Raw genomic sequence first — 20279 nt, 5'->3', positions numbered from 1 at the left:
AGTAGGCAGGAATGCATTTTCGAAGAGCGGAACAGATAACTCGAAGGTTATAGTCAGTCTTGGCAGAAAGCAGGCTGAGCTGAGCGCGGTGGGCCGCGCTGGAAGTAAGTCAGAGTTCACGGGTACAGAGGCAGCCTGGGCTGAGGCTGTCAGAGTCAGAAGCCAGAAAAAAGAGGCTCGATGGCAGAAATTCAGGGCCTACTTTGCCAGAGCAGGAAAACATGTAAAGTACACTACAAAAAGACGTTGGCATAGCATACTTAGGAACGGGTTATTTAATCCATTCAGGGTGGATCTGAAAGAGGACAAGTTAACGTTGGACGCAAATGTATTTGCGTCTTCATAACTGACACAGGAGGGAAGTTACATGCACTTTAAGCTGGTACATGGAGACGGTGGGGTACGCGCTAGGGAACACAACATGACCAAAATTTATATTTCCTCATTCCCTCCTTGTTCCCTACGGACCCTTCATGAAATCTCGATCCTCATGAATCGATCAGTTTGTTCTTGCAGCATCATTTGCTCATCTTTCTTTCTTTGACGGCTTGAAAGGAAACTGGAATGTTCAATACAAGAGGTGGCACACAGTCCACAAATCGCTGGCCCGCACTGCAGGCACAGGCAGCAACTGAATACTAGGACTAGGCCAATGCCTAGGAAGGATAGGATCTTCCATCCCCAAGCGGTTAACGTTGTCCAGAACCAACCGGACCAAGTCCAGGTGCCTGGATTCTGATGTATCTGATTTGCAATTTTATGGAGACGTGTAATAGCTTGATATACAGATGGTGCGTTTTGTGGTATGAAAACACAGCAACTTGACCCGATGACCTTACAGGCTCCACCTCTATCTGCCAGGATGACGTCAATAACAAGACGATTCTGAAGGACAACAACCCGCATGGCGGACTGCTCTTCTGTTAAGTTACCTAAGGCGGAGGCAGTTTCATTCACTACTGCTTCAAGTGTTCTAGTTAATCTGCGTATTAGTTTACTATTTTGAACAGGTCCTAAAAAGAAAAAGAATCCTTTATTAAAATCGGTGTACTGTTCCCATGCCGTTTCTGTGTAGTCGACAAGTGGGATATCTCTTCTGGGTCTATTCTTTACTAGATTTGTATTTCTGTGATAATCAGGAGGAGCTAGGAAAACAGGTGGCAGAAGGAATGCAATATAACAGGTACCGTCCCAATCTGGAGGTAGACGTATGTATGCGGTATGACCACAAACAAAATAGGAATGACTGATAGCTTTAAAGGACGATTTTCCATGATCACTGAATTCGACCACAGTAGTGCATTTACTATGACCTAAGTGTACTGAACCTTTCTTCCTGATACATAATTCGCCAGTGACTGGCAATACTGACATAGTGGGTATAACAGGTGCGGCTTCGGATTCAACAGTAAGAATCATAAGGCTAATTGTATAATTACCTAATCCATACACTTCATTTTCTAGATCAGTTCCTATTCTAGTGGGGAGTCCCTCCTTATCAGGGTAACAGACGTCGAGCAGGACCAAGTTCAGGTTTCCCCAAACCCAACCCCCGTCGAAAACAGCAATATCAGGATCTAAGGAATTAATTATTTTAAACCATGCACCACAGGAGCCATTGTGAGTGAACGGGTACGGAAAGAGGGGCAGAGCTCCCTTGTAATTCTGGTAGGGAGGGAGTCGGACACATATCCAGCAGTCTGTAGCATTGTTAGTTTGATGGGAATGGTGTAGCATACTAATGAAAGTGTTGTTGCGCAGCGCAAGTCTGTAGGAGAGTTCATGAGGAGGCAACTCGCTAAAAATGTGTTCAGTAGAGACATTGTAAACAGATTGTTCACGCCTGAAAATAAGGTAGTAGATAGGGAGAAGTATACTGGCAACTATGATCAGAAGACTTAGAAAAAACATTATTAACAATGTCACTATACAGTGACTACGCAGTGATTCACAGTATGTACGTTTCTTGAACTCTCTCTCTCTCTATCTCGATCTAGGGGATACATGTCAGAAACTATTTAACCGATTCACCTAGGGGAGGACTTAAACAATTAAACTGTCTGACTTGCTAGATCGGAGTTTCGATCGGTACTCCTCTTGGGGAGTTTTTTCTCGTTCAGTTACTGTATAGTCTTTTGGCTCAACACAGTCTTTGTTGGGGGTGGACGAGTCTCGGTCTGGTTTCAGTTCATGGAATTTTTTCACATGACTCGTATGAACCCACCCCTTTCTCCCTTCGATCTTCACGGCGGTCTTCGTGGTGAGAAGGACGGTCTTCGGTGATTTCCAGCGGGGCTCCAACGGACTCTTCCTATCAAAGTTTCGCACCAATACTAGGTCCCCAGGACGGACATCATGTGGCTTTACATCAGTGTTGTCAGGGAAGGCTGCGGCAACCTGTGAACGACATGATTGGAGTGCAGACATCAAGGAGGCAAGGTAATCTGTCAACATATTGCAATCAACATCAGTAATTCTTTTCGGAATGGGCGTCCCCCACATATTCGGTGGTCTGCCAAAAACCACTTCGTACGGGGATAGCCCTGATCTCGAATGGGCAACCATTCTCATATAGAATAGTGCCACTGGCAGGGCGACTATCCAGTCGACCCCTTTCTCTTTACATATTTTAGCAAGTCGTATTTTCAATGTCTGATTATGCCTCTCTACAAGGCCTGCGGCTTCGGGGTGTCGGACACAATGGAATTTCCACTGGTATCCTAGCAATAAGGAAACTTCTTTCATTAATGCGGATGAGAATGGCTGACCGTTATCTGAGTACACGACACGAGGCAAGCCGTACCGTGGGAAAAATTCACGAACCAACTGCCTGGCAGTGGTCGGAGCAGTGTAATCTGGGACTGGGTATGCTTCGGTCCAGCGGGACAGAGCACAAACAACTACGAGAACATATTTAAATCCTCGACAACGGTCCATCTGGATATAATCCATCTGGAGGACTTCAAAAGGGTGATCGGGAGGATGAAATCCACCTTGCTCTACAGGGACGCTTTTACCTGGATTGAACTGACAACAGATCATGCAAGTACGCACTTTCTGTTTCGCTGCTGCTCGTAAGTGTTTATTGTTCCAAAGATTTTGTAAACTGTCTAACATCGCTTTCTCTCCTAGATGTGCTGGACTATGTGCTGTATTAATCATGACTTGAACCATAGAGTCAGGGAGAAACCATGTAGATTTTCCCTTCGTCATCCAACCTTGATCTGTCTGGATCCCTCCTAGTTCAATCCATTTCTTTATTTCTTCTGGGGTAGCATGTGTCTGAATATCGATAACATCTAGTGTGGGATCTCTGACTGTCATACAATGTGTCGGTCCGGTTGTCTTTGTCATGTCAGTTGTCTGAGTGTGAGTCAATGCTGTATGTTTTGCTGTCTGATCTGCCAGGTCGTTACCCTGGGAAATAGAATCTGTGACTTTAGTATGTGCTTTACACTTCATGACGGATATGCCTGAAGGCAGATGTATTGCTTCTAACAGTGCTTGAATGAGGAGACCATGTTGGATCTTGGCACCGTGAGAGGTCAGAAAACCTCGTTCTTGCCATAACATGCCGAAGTCGTGTACAACTCCGAACGCATAACGGGAATCAGTATATATATTGACATTTCTGTTCTTGGCTAGAATACAGGCTCGGGTCAGAGCAATAAGCTCTGCCGCTTGAGCAGACAGTGTATCGATACGATGTGTTTCTTTAACTTCGGTTTCAGTGGTCACGGCATATGCGGCCACTAATTCTCCTGTACTTGTTCTCATACATGAACCATCCACATAAAGTGTCAGGTCTGGATTTGTCAATGGAACATCTGTTAAGTCTCGTCTGGGCTTTGTTACTGCATTAATGATCTCTATGCAATCATGCGGGGCTGGATCTGTCATAATTGTAGGTAGCAGTGTTGCGGGGTTCAGAATGCTGCAGCGTCTTATTTCTATGTGTGGCTGGAATAGCGTTAATTCATAACCTGTCAGTCGTGCTATAGTCAAGTGTTGAGTCTGAGTTCTGTTTAAAAGAACCTCTACAGAGTGTGGAACTTGTACTGTTAACTGATGGCCTAAAACAATTGAATCGCTCTGTCTTATTGCTAACGCTGTTGCGGCTACTGACTTTAAGCATGCAGGGAGTGCCTGGGCTACTGAATCCAACGTACTTGAGAAATAAGCACAAGGCTTATGTGAACCTGCTTGATCTTGAGTGAGGACAGACAATGCTGTACCATCACGTTCTGTAACAAAAAGTGTAAACGGTTTGCTGTAACATGGTGTCGCTAAAACTGGTGCTTGGCATAATGCTTTCTTTAATTCCTCAAAGGCTTGTGTATGTTCCTGAGTCCAAGGGAGGACAGTCGAGGTTGCTGCCTCCTGCGTCGTTAACTGGATGAGTGGTTTAGCTAGAAATGCATATTGAGGAATCCATTGTCTGCAGTACGAGGTGAGGCCTATGAAGGCCCGCACTTCCTTTTGTGTCTGAGGTCGTGGCATGTTTACAATTAACTGAATGCGATCGGGAGTGAGCTGTCTCCCCACTTTGGACAGCAAGTGACCCAAGTACACAACTTGCTGAACACAGAATTGCAGCTTCGAAGGAGACACCTTGTGTCCCTTGTCTGCCAGAAAATGTAGAACTGTCAGCGATGCTTGTTCACATTCGGGCTCACTTCGTGCGGTGATCAGCAGATCATCGACGTATTGCAGTAAGGCTGTGTTAACTGGCATTTGAATACAATCTAGTTGCCTTTTCAGTGCTTGACTATAGATGCTGGGGCTTTCTGTGAATCCTTGAGGTGCGCGGGAAAATTTGAAACTTCGTCCATTTAAACTGAATCCGAAGAGATATTGACTCTCCGGATCAATAGGTACACTGAAGAAAGCGTTCTTGAGATCAATTACAGTAAAGAACGTTGCTTCTGAATCAATAGCAGTCAATAGGGAAGAGATATCGGGGACCACAGGGTACTGTGGTACAATACATTTATTCAGCTCTCGAAGATCAATCACCAGCCGATATACTGGCGGTGCATTGGGGTCAGTACGTTTAAGAATTGGAATGATAGGTGAATTACAGATATTGGAGTCAGTCTCTACGACTACTCCTTGTGCTATAAGCTCTTCAATGATTTCCAGTAAAGCCACTACAGCATCGGGTGGTAACTTGTATTGTCTAATTCGTGGTAGAACAACTCCTGTCTTGAGTGTAACACGGTATGGTGTGATATGCATACAACCTACATCAGTTGGGCCTTTTGCCCATAGGTGATCTGGTACATTTTTTAATCTGACATCGAATTCTCGCAACACATAATGACCCTTGAAATCCCGTAGAAAGAGTCTAACTCCCTCCGGGGAACAGCAGATTATAGCTCCTAGAGCCTTCAATGTTTTAATTCCTAACAGGTTTTCTGGGCATGAGTTCGTAAGTAACAAATCTGTAACTCGTGATAATGGACCCACAGCCAAGGGTACTGGTTCCGATACTTCATTTACAATAGGCTGTCCTGAAAAACCAAGGGAAACATTCTGTGAGCCTGAGAGGGGTGCCCCTGGGACTTCATTATGGCTGATTGTGGTGCGACTTGCCCCCGTATCAATTAAAAACTTTCTGTCTTTTCCCAATACGTGACTGTGTACATAAGGACCTTCTTGATCTACAGGAATTTCAATAAGAGGCAAACCACCTTCCCTCTCTAGGCTGTTTCATGTATATCGGGGGTAATCTGGATATGCAGATTGGGCATACTGGTACATCTGTTGTGAAACTTGCTGAGTCGCGGCAATGGGCTGTGGTACTGCTACTGTCTGTGCTGTATGGGATGAAGCATGCATAGGCTGTGTGTTCTGCATGGGCTGTACATTCTGTGAGGTCTGATGCTGAACCTGATCTTGTCTAGGTGGATGCGGTCTCTCTTTAGTTTTACCTGTTGCTATGTTATGTTTCAGGACGGGGCATTCATGTACGTAATGACCTGGCTGCTTGCAGTAATTGCATGTCCCTTTAACGGGAGCTGTAGTGTGACTTGTCTGGGTCCCACCCTTCCTTTGACCGTCGGCTGGGACCGTCTGAGCTACTAACATTTTCATTTTCGTGTCTTTCATACGTTTCTGTTCTTGATCCTGTTCTTCTCTAATTCTATTCTGATGATATTGTAACATTTGTAACATCTGGGATGGCGTATTTGCCTGCCAAGTACTTTCAACTTTGTACACTCGGTTTTTAACTAATGGTAGGGAGTTCTCGACTAATTTTGATACAAAAAGGTGTGGATATGACTCGCTACTTGGTTTTAGGCCACTATTAATAATGAAACATTTCTCGAATCTTGAATAGAAGTCACTAGTATCTTCATCATGTTTCTGTTTACAGGACGAGATGGCGTCCCAATCTTCTTTTCTAGTTGTCAATAATCTCGGCAGGACCTGTACTATTAAACCGGGTAATGCTTTAGTCTTATCCCCAAGGCCTACCCCTGGGACACGTTTACTTTCTTCGTCTTCTATTTCTGCCCATACAATCTTTTTGTCCCCCACCTCCCATTCTTTTTCCTTTAATTTCTCGTAGATGCCCGTAGGCAACAGCACCTTCAACATTTTCATGATATCCTCATACGTGTAATCCCCCATTAGTAACATGTCTTTAAGCTCTCTGTGAAAACCTGCAGGATCTTTATCATGACACGGGACCAGTTTCTTCATTTCTAACAGTTCTAACTTAGTCAGTGGCGTGTGTACATATACACGTTTCAAGAGGTGATCCGTACCCATAACTGGGTGTACTTCTCGTAAAGGGTTCTGGCTTTCAATGCCACTCCCGCATTGCATGTGGTACATTTTCCTTTCTGGAGGCGGGGCGGGAACATATTCAGAGCTTACGAAAGTGTTATATTTATGTCGTTGTTCTAGAATTATTTGTATTAACTTGGTACTGAAACCTCTCCATCTATCCATGAGTAATGCTTCTAATGTTTCGTGTAAGGGACCTGGATCGGAATGTTGGTTTCTGTATTTCGTGAGGAGGTGCTGAATCATGTATACACCTGCTAATTTCTGTTCGTCTGGGGAAAGGTTCAGAAACGTCTGTGCTAAGGTGTCATCATTATATATGTCTGGATTTTCAGCCCATCATATGGCTGACCGGGCTAGTTCTTGTTCATCCATTGAATTGAGTACATGGTACCCCATTCTTTCTCGTAGTCTTTTATCAGTCTCCTGGAACTGATGTTCAGAAGAATTCGGGTTTGTTAAAGCAGAGAGAAAAACTCTCTTGCTTTCTGGACGGATGCCCTTCCTAAGGTAAGTTCCCTTACCTACATACGCTATAGTGTCTGTAGTCCTTTCTTGTTCTTCAAGTTCTTCTTCCTCCTCGGAGGAAGCTTTTTCTTTCTCTTTTTGGTGTACTACTATCACTGCTTTTCTAATTTTCTTGTACATACTGGCTATGCAAGTCCCCTTGTCATGTTTTCCTTCAGCTATATTTTGACCCCACTTGTTCAGTGCATCTAATTCACTCTGATCTGTTCCAGGCCTGTCTCGTTCTCTTATTAGACAATTTATGAAAAATCATAGTATCTGTGCTTGAACGTCAACTTTCTGTTTCTCCTTGGCATCCTTGATACTGTCAGGGTCTTTCCCTGTCTGAACAAACTCATATATTCTATCTAGACGGTCCTTCATTCCTACATAGCATAACAAGATATCAGTAGCAGATCTTAACCGTAGTGATGCCAATATCATTAGATCGTCTTTTCCGGGTACTGGATCATATCTGCAAACTGAAAGGTTTTCCTTTAATGCGTCTAGGCGGGGTGACCTGAACGTGAGGGGACTCTGCACATCCCTGAGATTGAATCTGTGTGTTAATGGCGGGGTCCGTAGACCCGCGGTCGCACCTCCTGAAGCGGAGGCTTGGGCATTATCTCCCTGTGGAGTCTGTATCTGAACTTGAATTTGTCGTTTAGTAGGATCAGGTAGACGTGGTTTCGGTAGGTCAATTTTGGGTGCGGGAAGTGGTGAGGCTGGCGGAACGGGGGAGGTCTGTCGCGGTACCGGCGGAACATGATCTGGGGGCGTGTTACCACCCCCGTCTCTGTCAGTAGACAAGGTACGAACAGGCAGATTGGTGTAAGCCGGTGCTACGTCCTCTAGATAAGAATTTAGGAATATGTCTTTAGTAGTCTTATGCATTACTTTAGTTGGAACTAATGGCGGCGGTAAGTTTTTCGGTATTTCTGATAGGGCCTCAGGTGTACCCTCGGCCGCGAGATACATACCGTTCACGAGATTGTTTCGGGCACGATCTATTTGTTCTGTTTTTACTCGGATCCCTTCAGTAACTAATTCATTTTCTTGGGCTTTTTCTGATTCCTTAAGTCTGTCTTCTCTACGGAGTGCTTTCTCAGCACGCTTGTGTGATTCCTTACGCCAAAATTCTATGGCGTCTTTCTGAGATTGTCTAGCTTTCTTCTTCCATAGCACTTCTTCTACCTTCATGATGCACTCGGCATCCCATGTTCCGGTAACAGGCCATCTGTGTCTTTCGTCTAGATGCTTGGTATAGTCGGCCCATAACTCTAGATACAATATGGCGTCTATGCCATGTTTGTGATACATAAAGTTACCTGGAGTGTCCCTAGGGGGAATAGGAATTTCTTCCTCCAGTATCCCTTTCCTAGTTCCTATCTGCTTTAGCTTGTTGAAAAACGGCATCTTGTTTACTTATTACTGAATGCTCAATCCTTACTACTTAATACTGGATACAGCTAGTTTACACCAGAAACACAATAATGCACATAAAAACGGTCACATTCATATCCAGACATTAATCACATGAAACGACATTTGAGACATAGATGACTACCCCCTATACTGGATGTACTGCTAAACAGTACAGATACACTGATGTAACAGTGCAGAAATTCAGAAATTCAGAATACTAGATATACTGCTAAACAGTACAGATACACTGCCTAGAAACAGTGCAGACCGGACTTGTGTACCCAAACCCGTCTAGATACGTCCCAGCAATGGTACTCACCGGGAAGCACGGAAACAGAAGGCCTCGGAAAACTCGACTCGACTCGACTTCGGAAAACTTCGGAAAACTTCGGAAACCTGGTGGGCCTCTTGACACCTCGGACCTTGCTTCTTTCGGCTAGGCTCTGGTCGGGATCCTCCGCACTCCTCACCGCCTCGTCTGGGCAATGATCGCAGTCTTCGTCACCTCCGTGGGTCAGAGGGAGATGCAGGAAATCCTGCCGGTACGCGTAGTTTCCATCTAACTGATGGCAGGGGACATAGCTTGCAACGCACCAACCGGCGCGTGAGGTGGGGGAGGGGTCCCTATTCGGGCGCCAAAATGACGTAAATATATAATTTACTCTCTTAATTTCTATGCAGGTAAGTACTTAATCAATAATAACTCAAATCGGAAAGAAAGAACCAGAGTCCGTGGTGTTAGAGTTCTTAGGGGTTTTATTCCTCAAAAAGGAATGGTCAGGACCATAATATCATGTTCTTCCCACCGCAGGGGTGGAAGAAGGGATAGAGCGCGCTACATTTTATTGACAGTACATAGCTTATATACTTAATTCATGTCATAGGAAACAGTATAGTAGGCGTAACAGCTGAGAGAAGACAAGATAACAGTATACACGTGTTACTAGTACGTAATCAGAAGGCGTGGACTAGGCGTGAACTGGAGGTGTGTGCTAGAAACGTCACAGATGGGTGTCACAAAGGGGTGGCACTAACAGAAATGTTGCAATGCCAGCAGAAATCGGAAGCTTGGATGCGCGCGCAGCTGCATGACGTGTGATAGACGTGAAACTGGAGGGGTGCAGGGGACTTGACATTTACACTGACGGAAAGAGACAGAAGTCTGGCATGTCAGATCAACTTGTACTTCTATCATATCTGATATCTGATGTTTAGGAACCATATTATCTGGACGGAAAGGTCTCTAGGGTAGAAGCCATTCTATACTAACTGTGGATGCGTGTATAAGCGCCTAAGTGTCTGCATGAGAAGCGTGGGGGCACGGGGCCTTCCATGGAAGCATGGCAACAGAAGCTATGAATTACTTGCACTGAGACAGGTCGGCCCTTTGGCTCTGCAGCTGGGGAGGATGTTTACTGAAGCTAGTAGGCAGGAATGCATTTTCGAAGAGCGGAACAGATAACTCGAAGGTTATAGTCAGTCTTGGCAGAAAGCAGGCTGAGCTGAGCGCGGTGGGCCGCGCTGGAAGTAAGTCAGAGTTCACGGGTACAGAGGCAGCCTGGGCTGAGGCTGTCAGAGTCAGAAGCCAGAAAAAAGAGGCTCGATGGCAGAAATTCAGGGCCTACTTTGCCAGAGCAGGAAAACATGTAAAGTACACTACAAAAAGACGTTGGCATAGCATACTTAGGAACGGGTTATTTAATCCATTCAGGGTGGATCTGAAAGAGGACAAGTTAACGTTGGACGCAAATGTATTTGCGTCTTCATAACTGACACAGGAGGGAAGTTACATGCACTTTAAGCTGGTACATGGAGACGGTGGGGTACGCGCTAGGGAACACAACATGACCAAAATTTATATTTCCTCAGTGTGGTTGTATGTGTGGTTGGGTGTGAGATTGTTTGTGTGGTGTGGTTGTATGTGTGTGTGTGCGTGGTTGTATGTGTGTGTGCGGTTAGAGAAGGCTGTATGTGGAAGAGAGCAGCAGATCAGCACAGAAAAAGGGAACAAGGAGTGATAGAAGGAAGCAGATGGAAGAGAGCAGCAGATCAGCACAGGAGAAGAGAACAGGGAGTGAAAGAAGGAAGCGGTGGAAGAGAACAGCAGATCAGCACGGGAGAAAAGAACAGGGAGTTAAAGAAGGAGGCGGGTAGAAGGGCGCATCTGATCAGCACAGGAGAAGAAAACAGGGAGTGAAAGAAGGACGCAGGTGGAAGAGAGCAGCAGATCAGCACAGAAGAAAACAGGAGTTAAAGAAGGAGGCGGGTGGAAGAGAGCAGCAGATCAGCACAGGAGAAGAGAACAGGGAGTTAAAGAAGGAGGCGGGTGGAAGAGAACAGCCGATCAGCACGGGAGAAAAGAACAGGGCGTTAAAGAAGGAGGCGGGTGGAAGGGCGCAGCTGATCAGCACAGGAGAAGAAAACAGGGAGTTAAAGAAGGAGGCGGGTGGAAGAGAACAGCAGATCGGCACTGGAGAAGAGAACAGGTAGTTAAAGAAGGAGGCGGTGGAAGAGAACAGCAGATCGGCACAGGAGAAGAGAAAAGGGAGTTAGAGAAGGAGGCGGGTGGAAGGGAGCAGCAGACCAGCACAAGAGAAGAGAAAATAAAAATGGAGTTAGAGAAGAAAGCAGGGTGGAAGAGAGCAGCAGATCACCACGAGAGAAGAGAACAGGGAGTTAGAGAAGGAGGTCGGTGGAAGAGAGCAGCATATCAGCACAGGTTAAGAGAACAGGGAGTTAGGGAAGGAGGTGGGTAGAAGAGAGTGAGGGCGATAGATAGATAGATAGATAGAGGAAGGGCGATAGATAGAGGGAGGGGTATAGATAGAGGAAGGGCAATAGATAGCTAGAGGGAGGGGGGATAGATAGAGGGAGGGCTATAGATAGAGGGAGGGAGGGCTATAGATAGAGGGAGCTAGGGCTATAGATAGAGGGAGGGAGGGCGATAGATAGATAGTGATTAAGGGCGATAGTGAGTGAGGGCAGTAGATAGAGTGAGGGAGGGCGATAGATAGTGATTGAGGGCGATAGAGTGAGTAAGATAGATAGATAGCGATTGAGGGCAATAGAGTGAGTAAGGGCGATAGTGAGTGAGTGAGGGCGGGCGATAGATAGATAGTGAGTGAGGGCGATGGAGTGAGTGAGGGCGGTAGAGTGAGTGAGGGCGGTAGAGTGAGTGAGGGCGGTAGAGTGAGTGAGGGCAGTAGAGTGGTAGAGAGGTTTTATTACCCGGCAGTGAGGCACTATGCTATGCTTTAGTGAACGAGAAGCCAGAATTTTGACGCCACCTAAGAAGTTGGTTGAAATGTTCCCTGATCAAACACGGGCTACATCACTGATATGTATATGCAAATAAAACCTCTGCCTGTATAAAAGCTGACTTCCCATGGACAGTTTGAGAGTGAACTGGGGAAACCAGTTTTGGAAGATCAGTGAGAAGATATTTTAATTAGACACACTAACTTTGCACAACACACAGTTGTGCCTGGGGTCCATCACAGACTATATACTGGCCCATGGATCTAAGAAAAAAATATCCCTTCTACTCCAATCAAATTATTATGTCTTGGAAGTAGCCAGAAGATCCCTCATGTAAGTGGTTACAAAAGATGTGGGTATTGTTGAAAATGGGAAGTCAGTACATGAGATGATAGATGCGGACCCAGTACACACACAGTACATAACCCTAGTTAGAACAAGACACGAGGAGGTGGCCAGTGAGGGTGCCAGGCAGTATGTGCCGAGCTGGACATGCGGACCGTTGGCCTAGTAAACGCCGGACACTGAATTTGCACACGGAGGGGCGGGGATGCTCCTCATAATTGCAGCCAGCCGCAGTTGGAGGGGTGTCAAGCACTGGTAGAGCGCCCACAGGAACACGGGAGATGCCTACCCTGAGCCTGTAAATGAAGGGAATGTGGTGTGCAAAGAGGTGTGGACACCGAGTGGGCGCGCGCAGATAGGCGGCGATATGGACTGCGATTCCTTTTTAGCCGCTGGGTGAACAGCTGTCTGCAACAAGCAGGGGGAGGTGAAGCAACGAGAGAGGCAGGGGGACAGACAAGTACAAGCCCGAGAGCACACTGAAATGCTTACGAGGTGGAGAGGCTCAGTCAGCAATGGGCCTGTGGGACACTTTTTAAGCAACTCATGAAAGTGCACCATTATTATTAATGTAGCGCGCGTGGAAGGGAAAGCCAAAGAAACAAGCCGCGCAGGGAAATGAAAGGCACGTAAGCCACTGTTGCAGATAAACGCTGTAATAGGAAAACTAGTACAGAGTCCCTTGTGAGGCAGAAGGCCCCTGGAGTCGATGGACACAGAAACAGCACCCCAAATATTCACTGTCTGGCTTTCAGCATGTGTATACCATAGCAGTGTGAGGAGCTGGAATCGGGGAAGGGTGAAATCTCTAGTGGGAGGTCCCGGCACCCTGTAAGGTATTTCAGGTCTTCCTGAACTCAGTGTTGCACTTTTCACAAGCGCAGGCTACACACCCACATTTCATACAAGCAGCTAGAGGCCGTCCAGTTCGTAAATGGCGCTATGGAAGGAAGTGCCGGGATGGAGAGAAGAGGAATGTAATTGCGGGCACACGGTGCTCCTACGCAAGGACTCCCCTATTGTTACTCATCGAGATCTTCCAGTGCCTCGAAGGCACAAGCCTTACATAAAAGCGCTCACTTCCTTGTGATGACAAGTTAAGAGCCGGTCGAGCACAAGCGTGAGTGCTTCGGATAATCAGCACTGTCAGCATGTGTATACCATAGCTGGTAGGAGACGTACAAAAGGAAAGAAGAACCGGAATACAGCAGAACATGAGTGACGGGAGAACAGGGAAAAAGAAACAAGTAATCGCGATCGCAAAAAAAAAAAGAACAGACACATGCACAAATTTAGTAATCTGTAATAGAAGTGCCATAGAGAGGTTTGAGAGTGTTATGGACTCATGTTGAAAATAATTTTGAAAGGCGCCTGGATTTAATAACCCTCGCATGTGCCTACTCAGTGGGTCACCCGTCTGTACTTACTTGCTGGTCGGCATACTGCATACATTCTCCATATTCTCCATCAATCCTAGTAAATAATGTCAGCCAAAGATCTCAGCTCTTAGTGGTGGTCATTGTTGGCCGCAGATTTATTACTATCAATAATGATTATTAATAACAATATTAATAACATACTGGTTGTACAATCTTCATTCGCGAACTCTAACCATCAATCATGCACGTCACATTACAGTTTATGACACCTTCCTCTGGTACAGGTGTCTGTCTCTCGTGCACCCATCAGTTCGTAAATGGCACTTGTGTACAACCAGTTCATAATCAGTTTATTGGTGTTCCAGTAGTTGGTTGGCCACACCCCTTTTGGGTGTCATGGAGGGGAGCTTCTTTGCCTGGAGTTAGGTCCCCAGCTCGCTACCATTTGCGCCCTGCCGTCCGGCCGGGTCTGGGCCGCGAGTGCCGTCTCCGTCTTTTCCTCCCCTCCTTTGTGCGGCCACGTCACCCTGCCGTGCGGCATTGAAAAGTGAGTGGCCCTCCTCCTACACACCGCCCACCGGTGTGTTTGGTTAGCCAACGATTGTAGGATTTCCGCCAACGCCTTCCCCACTGTCCAGCACTGCGACTCTGCTGTTCCTCAGGTGTGGGTGGGTGGGCTTCAAACGATGTCGTTGTCGCGCCGCTCTCCCAGCTCCTTCGAAGACGTTGTGCTTCTGGTGGGGAGCGGCGGTGCTTAAATCCCCTTGAGCCCCCTAAGGGCTTCAGGTGAACCCCCTTTGATTGGGGGGTTCAAAGGTAGCAAGGTTGGCCATTGGTCGCCCCCCATAGGCGCCCAGGTCACAAGGTCACTTCCTGTCGGGGTGGCTGGTGCGCACCCCGTTTCCGCTGGTCCTGGCCGCTTCGGGGCGCCCAGGACCAGTTCCATCCCCCTGTTGGCACCGCGTGGGTTATGGCGCCGGCCCTTGAGCCTCCCCCACCCTGCGGGTGGATGCGGCGGTCTCTGCAATAACCCTCGCATGTGCCTACTCAGTGGGTCACCCGTCTATACTTACTTGCTGGTCGGCATACTGCATACATTCTCCATATTCTCCATCAATCCTAGTAAATAATGTCAGCCAACAATCTCAGCTCTTAGTGGTGGTCATTGTTGGCCGCAGATTTATTACTATCAATAATGATTATTAATAACAATATTAATAACATACTGGTTGTACAATCTTCATTCGCGAACTCTAACCATCAATCATGCACGTCACATTACAGTTTATGACACCTTCCTCTGGTACAGGTGTCTGTCTCTCGTGCACCCATCAGTTCGTAAATGGCACTTGTGTACAACCAGTTCATAATCAGTTTATTGGTGTTCCAGTAGTTGGTTGGCCACACCCCTTTTGGGTGTCATGGAGGGGAGCTTCTTTGCCTGGAGTTAGGTCCCCAGCTCGCTACCATTTGCGCCCTGCCGTCCGGCCGGGTCTGGGCCGCGAGTGCCGTCTCCGTCTTTTCCTCCCCTCCTTTGTGCGGCCACGTCACCCTGCCGTGCGGCATTGAAAAGTGAGTGGCCCTCCTCCTACACACCGCCCACCGGCATGTTTGGTTAGCCAACGATTGTAGGATTTCCGCCACGCCGCAGGGAGGCTCACGTCTTTCTGCGGCTCCCCCCTTTTGCCCCTTGGTTCGTGGCTACCTACATTCCCCCCTTTCTTCCTCCTTTTTTAACGACAACCCGCGAGCGTCATTGCGCCCCACAAGTTGCCCCAGAACACCTCCATTCCCTTGTCGGACAGATGCACCCCATCTTGTCCATATAGCTCTGGGCGGCCTGGGTGGATGAGGCCGTGCCGGATTGATTCCAGGCCGTTGGTTGAGCAAAACTTGTGCATGGCGATATTTAACTTGCGCCTTGCGTTATCCACCGCTTTGTTGGAGTCGGCACCCCTCCAGTGCCTCCTGCTGATCATCTCCGACCAAACCACTGCCGTGGTCCCCAGCCATGCCGCCGCTTTGGTGATGTCCTTCTGGATGGCTTGACCCACCGCCTTGCGGCCCAACCGCGTTAGGTCGTTCCCTCCTAGATGTATGATCAGCACATCTGGCAGCCACGCTGAGTCTGCCATGAGGCCGTCCAGGGTCGGTAGCAACTGCTCCCATCTCATGCCGGGCCGTCCGATCCAGCGGATGTATGTCGCCTTGGGTCTGCTTTCCTTGTGGCCCACTCGCCTCCACCAGGACTCCATTCTGGATACGAATGAATGCCCCACGACCCAGACCAGCTGTGGGCGTCCCCCTGTCGAGAGAAAATGCTCCATTAAGGTGGCTTTCTGCGCACCGGGTGTGGACGAGGGAGGGCAAGAAACCCTGCCGTGCGGCATCCCAAGGCGGCTGCTCCCCCCCCCCCCCCCCACTACCCCTCTCCCCTTTCTGTTTTTTTTTTTTTTTTTTTATATGAGATGCGGGCGTATGTAAGACTTGTAGGCCCTGGAGCGCCATCTGCCCACGGCCTGGATCCTGTCCTCTGGCATGCCATACTGCGATGCCGAGGTCGCCGCCCCGATCCTGAAGGAGTGCGGGGCAAATGATGTTGCCTGGAGCCCCGCCTTACTGAGGCCCTGGCGCATTACGGCCGTGAACTGGAACCTGCTCAAGTTCCTTCCATCTTGATGTACGAAGAGGGGGCCCTCCCCCGCCGGGCGAGCCGCCATGTATTGAAACAGCCAGCACACTGCGCAGCGCCCCACCTCTGGAATACAATGCAGGCGTATCGTCGTCCCTTTTCGGGCCCTATCAGTTTTGGATTGCCTAAGCGTGAGCTCCACAGCTTTTACCATCGGCTTGATGTCCCTTGCCTGCAAGCAACGCTGCGCCGGGCCTGACCTGTTGGGGTCCACTATTTCGCTTACCCGAAATGCCCCAAAGAAAGCCGTGGTGAACGCGGCCCCGAAGAGTAGCCGCTCATACCTGTCCGCAATGATGCTGGTTAGGGCGCTAAGTAACTGACCCAGCTTGTCGTAATCAATGGGGCGCCTGGCGTCCTTCTTGGTCCCCTCAATTTTTCGCCAGCCTTTCAGGGCTGCTTTCAGGTAGACAGTTGCCGTGGGGTCCTCACCTGTGTGGAGCCTGGCAAAGTAGGCAATGGCGGCCAGGTGCGCCTGCGCCCAAGACCTTGTTTTCTTAGCGTCGAATGCCCATTGCACGAATTTCTCCACCGCTGTGCGCACCTTTGCTTTGTCCTCCAGCGACTCTATGCCCCCGATTCTCATTACTGTGGCCGCGTATTTCTTGTATCTCCTGTGTGCCTCAGAGGTGAGCGAGTGCCCTATTAATCTGGACAAGTCAACCCCCCCAGGTCCCACAGGTATGGTGGAAAGGGGGTCATCACCTCGTCCGCACTGGGTAGAAGTTGTTTGAACCGTGTCATCTGGGACCGGGATAGCGCATCCGCGACCGTGTTCTCTGTCCCCGGCACGTGTCGAGCCTTCAGCTCCAGGTTCCCCTCGAGCTGCAATTTAACCAACTCTCGCATTAGCCTCAACATGCCCGGGCATCTTGCTGCGCCTCTGTTAATGGCCTGCACTACCCCCATGTTATCCGACCATAAGGTTAGCTTCAGGTTCCTTATCTCTTCTTTCCATACAGTCAGAGCCACTACTATTGGGAATAGTTCGAGGAACGTGATGTTTTTTGTGAGCCCCTGCGCACACCACCTGTCTGGCCACTGGCTGGCACACCATCTGTTCCCCAGGACTGCCCCAAATCCCAGGCTCCCGGCTGCGTCTGTGTATAGGGATAGCTGATCCGCTGACACCCAACCCTTTTTCCAGATCAGCACACCATTGAAATCCTGCAGGAAGTCGTCCCATACCTGTAGATCCTGCCTTACCCCCGTGCTCAGCCGGATGTGGTGGTGTTTGTGGGTAACGCCAGCCGTTAGCGCAGTGAGGCGCCTGGAAAAGACCCTGGCGGGCGGGATGACCCTCGCCGCAAAGTTCAGCCTGCCTACCACCCCTTGGATATCCCTGAGGGTGGCTTTGCGCCGGCCCCGTAGTTTGGCTATTTCCTCCCTGAATTCCTGCACTTTCTCCGGGGGGAGCCTGGCGGTCCCCGCCGTGGAGTCAAGCTCAATGCCCAAGAACGTCAGTCTTGTCGTTGGGCCTGTCGTCTTCTCTTTCGCTAGGGGGACACCGAGTGTTTCGGTCAGGTCCTCGAACGCCGCCAATGTACTGGCGCACGTCGTAGATCCCGCTGGTCCTGTGAACAGGAAATCGTCCAGGCAGTGCAGCTTCCCGCCCCCCTGGTGCCTGTCGTGGAGGGCCCATTCCAGAAAGGTAGCGAATTGCTCAAAATAGGCACAAGATATGGCACATCCCATGGGCATGGCTTTGTCGACGTACATGTCCCCTTCCCATTGGAAGCCCAGCAGGTGGAAGCTGGTCGGATGCACCGGTAATAAGCGAAAGGCAGATTCGATGTCTGCCTTGGCCATGAGGGCCCCCTTTCCTGACGCTTTGACTAGTGCGATCGCGTCATCCACTGACGCGTAACCCACAGAGCATGCTTCCGGGTCGATGCCATCGTTTACGGACCCCCCCTCGGGGTATGACAAGTGGTGTATTAGCCTGAATTGGCCCTTTTCCTTTTTTGGAACCACTCCTAGTGGGGAGATGACTATTCCTTCACGCAGTTCCTGAGGGAGGGGGCCCTCGATTCTACCCAGGCTCTTCTCCTTTTCTATCTTCGCGCTCACCACCCGGGGATGCTGCCTCGCTGACTGTAAGTTATTCGCTCCCGTTAATGGCAGCGGGCCTCGAAACGGGATAGTGAAGCCTTCTTCAAAACCTTCAACCAGCGTCCTGGCGTCTGTTTTGTTTGGGTACCTGTTTGCTAAACTGCGCAGCTGTTGTGTATTAATGGGGGACCTAGCCAGCTGGCACTGTTGAATGTCTACTAGTGTCCCGCCCCCACTAGCCTTCGGGCTAGTGCTTCTTGTGTTTCTCTTTCTTTTCGCTCTTTGATTCCCGCTTGGAGCCTTTGCACGCCGCTGCAGCGTGTCTCCCCCCGCAGCTTGAGCATGCATGTTGGAATTTGCACGAGGAGCCCCATGAACAGTCCCCCGCATCGTATCTCCAGCATATTGCCTTGGTCGCGGGGGGGGAGTTGGACCGCCCAGAGGAATGTTTCTGGTAACTTTTGTTCTTCCCCCTCTGGGACGAACTCCGAAAGGACTGGTCGTATTTCCCCGTCCAGGCTCTCACTTCTTTGGCCGCGAGCATTTTATGAATAAAACCTGACACGTCTTCCTCATTCCACTCCATCTCTGGGTGCCTCTGCATCTTTAATCTGAAACCCTTATCGTATTCCAACCATGCGTCCCCGGGGAATTGCCTCTGCGCTGAGTGAATGTTAGCCGCATACAACCATAGGTCAGCTGCGCAATGGGGGAACCTCTCTACTATGATACACGCCATGATCCTGAACGCGTCTAGCCAATTCTCGAAGTTCCGCTCCTTTCTAGCCCCGCGCCTCTCCCTTTTTTCGTCCTCTCTCCTGTCGCATGTGGTCAGGTCGAGGCCCTCCAGCTGTATTTCTAGGAGCGAGAATATATCTATGAACTCCTTGCGCCATATCCTCTTTTACTGCGAGAGGGATAAGGCACGCGAGCCCCGTGGCTTTCGTCGTCAAGGAGGCAGGGCCGGGGGATGGTCTGGCGTACAGGTCACTGCCTAGCCCCCCCGACCCCGGGCTCCCGGACCCAGTATTGTACCCCCACCCGGGTAATGGGGAAACCTGATCAGCCTGCGGGGACAAGCCCACCTGCTCCTGCACCCTTGACTGCCGGGCCCACCCTGGATCAATCATATGCCACGTTAAACCCCCTGTCTCGTCAGTGCGTTGTTCCCTGGGCCCCGCCGCCCCCTGCCCCGCGCCGTTCAGAAACGTCGGAGCGAGCGATTTCAAGCATTCTTTCACAATGGTACTAATATGCTCACCATTAACTGCTCTGCCGTTCGTCTCACCCTGCTTGCTGTCGTCTGACCTCGGCGGCGGGAGCTTCTGGCGCACTTTCTTTGGGGGATTCCTCTTGGAGGTCTTCTTTCTCGGCGTGGTCTTAGGCTTCTTGGGTGCTTCCTCCTCCGCCTGGCCGTCCGGCCTATTCTCCTTTCCTTTGGCCAAATGGGGCTGGAGCCATTCGTCGCCGTGTACCGCCGATATCTCGCGGATTTTCTTCAACACTTCCGCCATGTCTCCTGGCTGATCTTCAGCCATGTTGTCCCTAGGGCCTAGGTCTGGCTTCTGCAGGCTGGTCTGCGCCGCTGGGTCGGAAGGAATTCCGGACCCGCCTTTGAACTTCCTTGCACGTGTGTGTTGTTCGTCTGATGAAGCGGCTCAATGCGCGCTCCGCACTGGACAATTGCTTACCGCGCTGGAGCTTGGCAAGGCCGCCGAGCTCGTCGTCTTTCTCCGTCGCTTCGGATCACTCGGCCTCGGGTTCCCGGGGAGCTGGGTGGAGAACTTGACCGGCGCGCCGCTCTGTGGGGTCGTCCTTCTGCTTTG

Source organism: Lissotriton vulgaris, chromosome 4_1 (genome assembly GCF_964263255.1).
Source record: "Lissotriton vulgaris chromosome 4_1, aLisVul1.2, whole genome shotgun sequence".
In the NCBI taxonomy this organism is placed as follows: Eukaryota; Metazoa; Chordata; class Amphibia; order Caudata; family Salamandridae; genus Lissotriton; species Lissotriton vulgaris.
Note: the sequence above shows the minus strand (reverse complement) of the source record.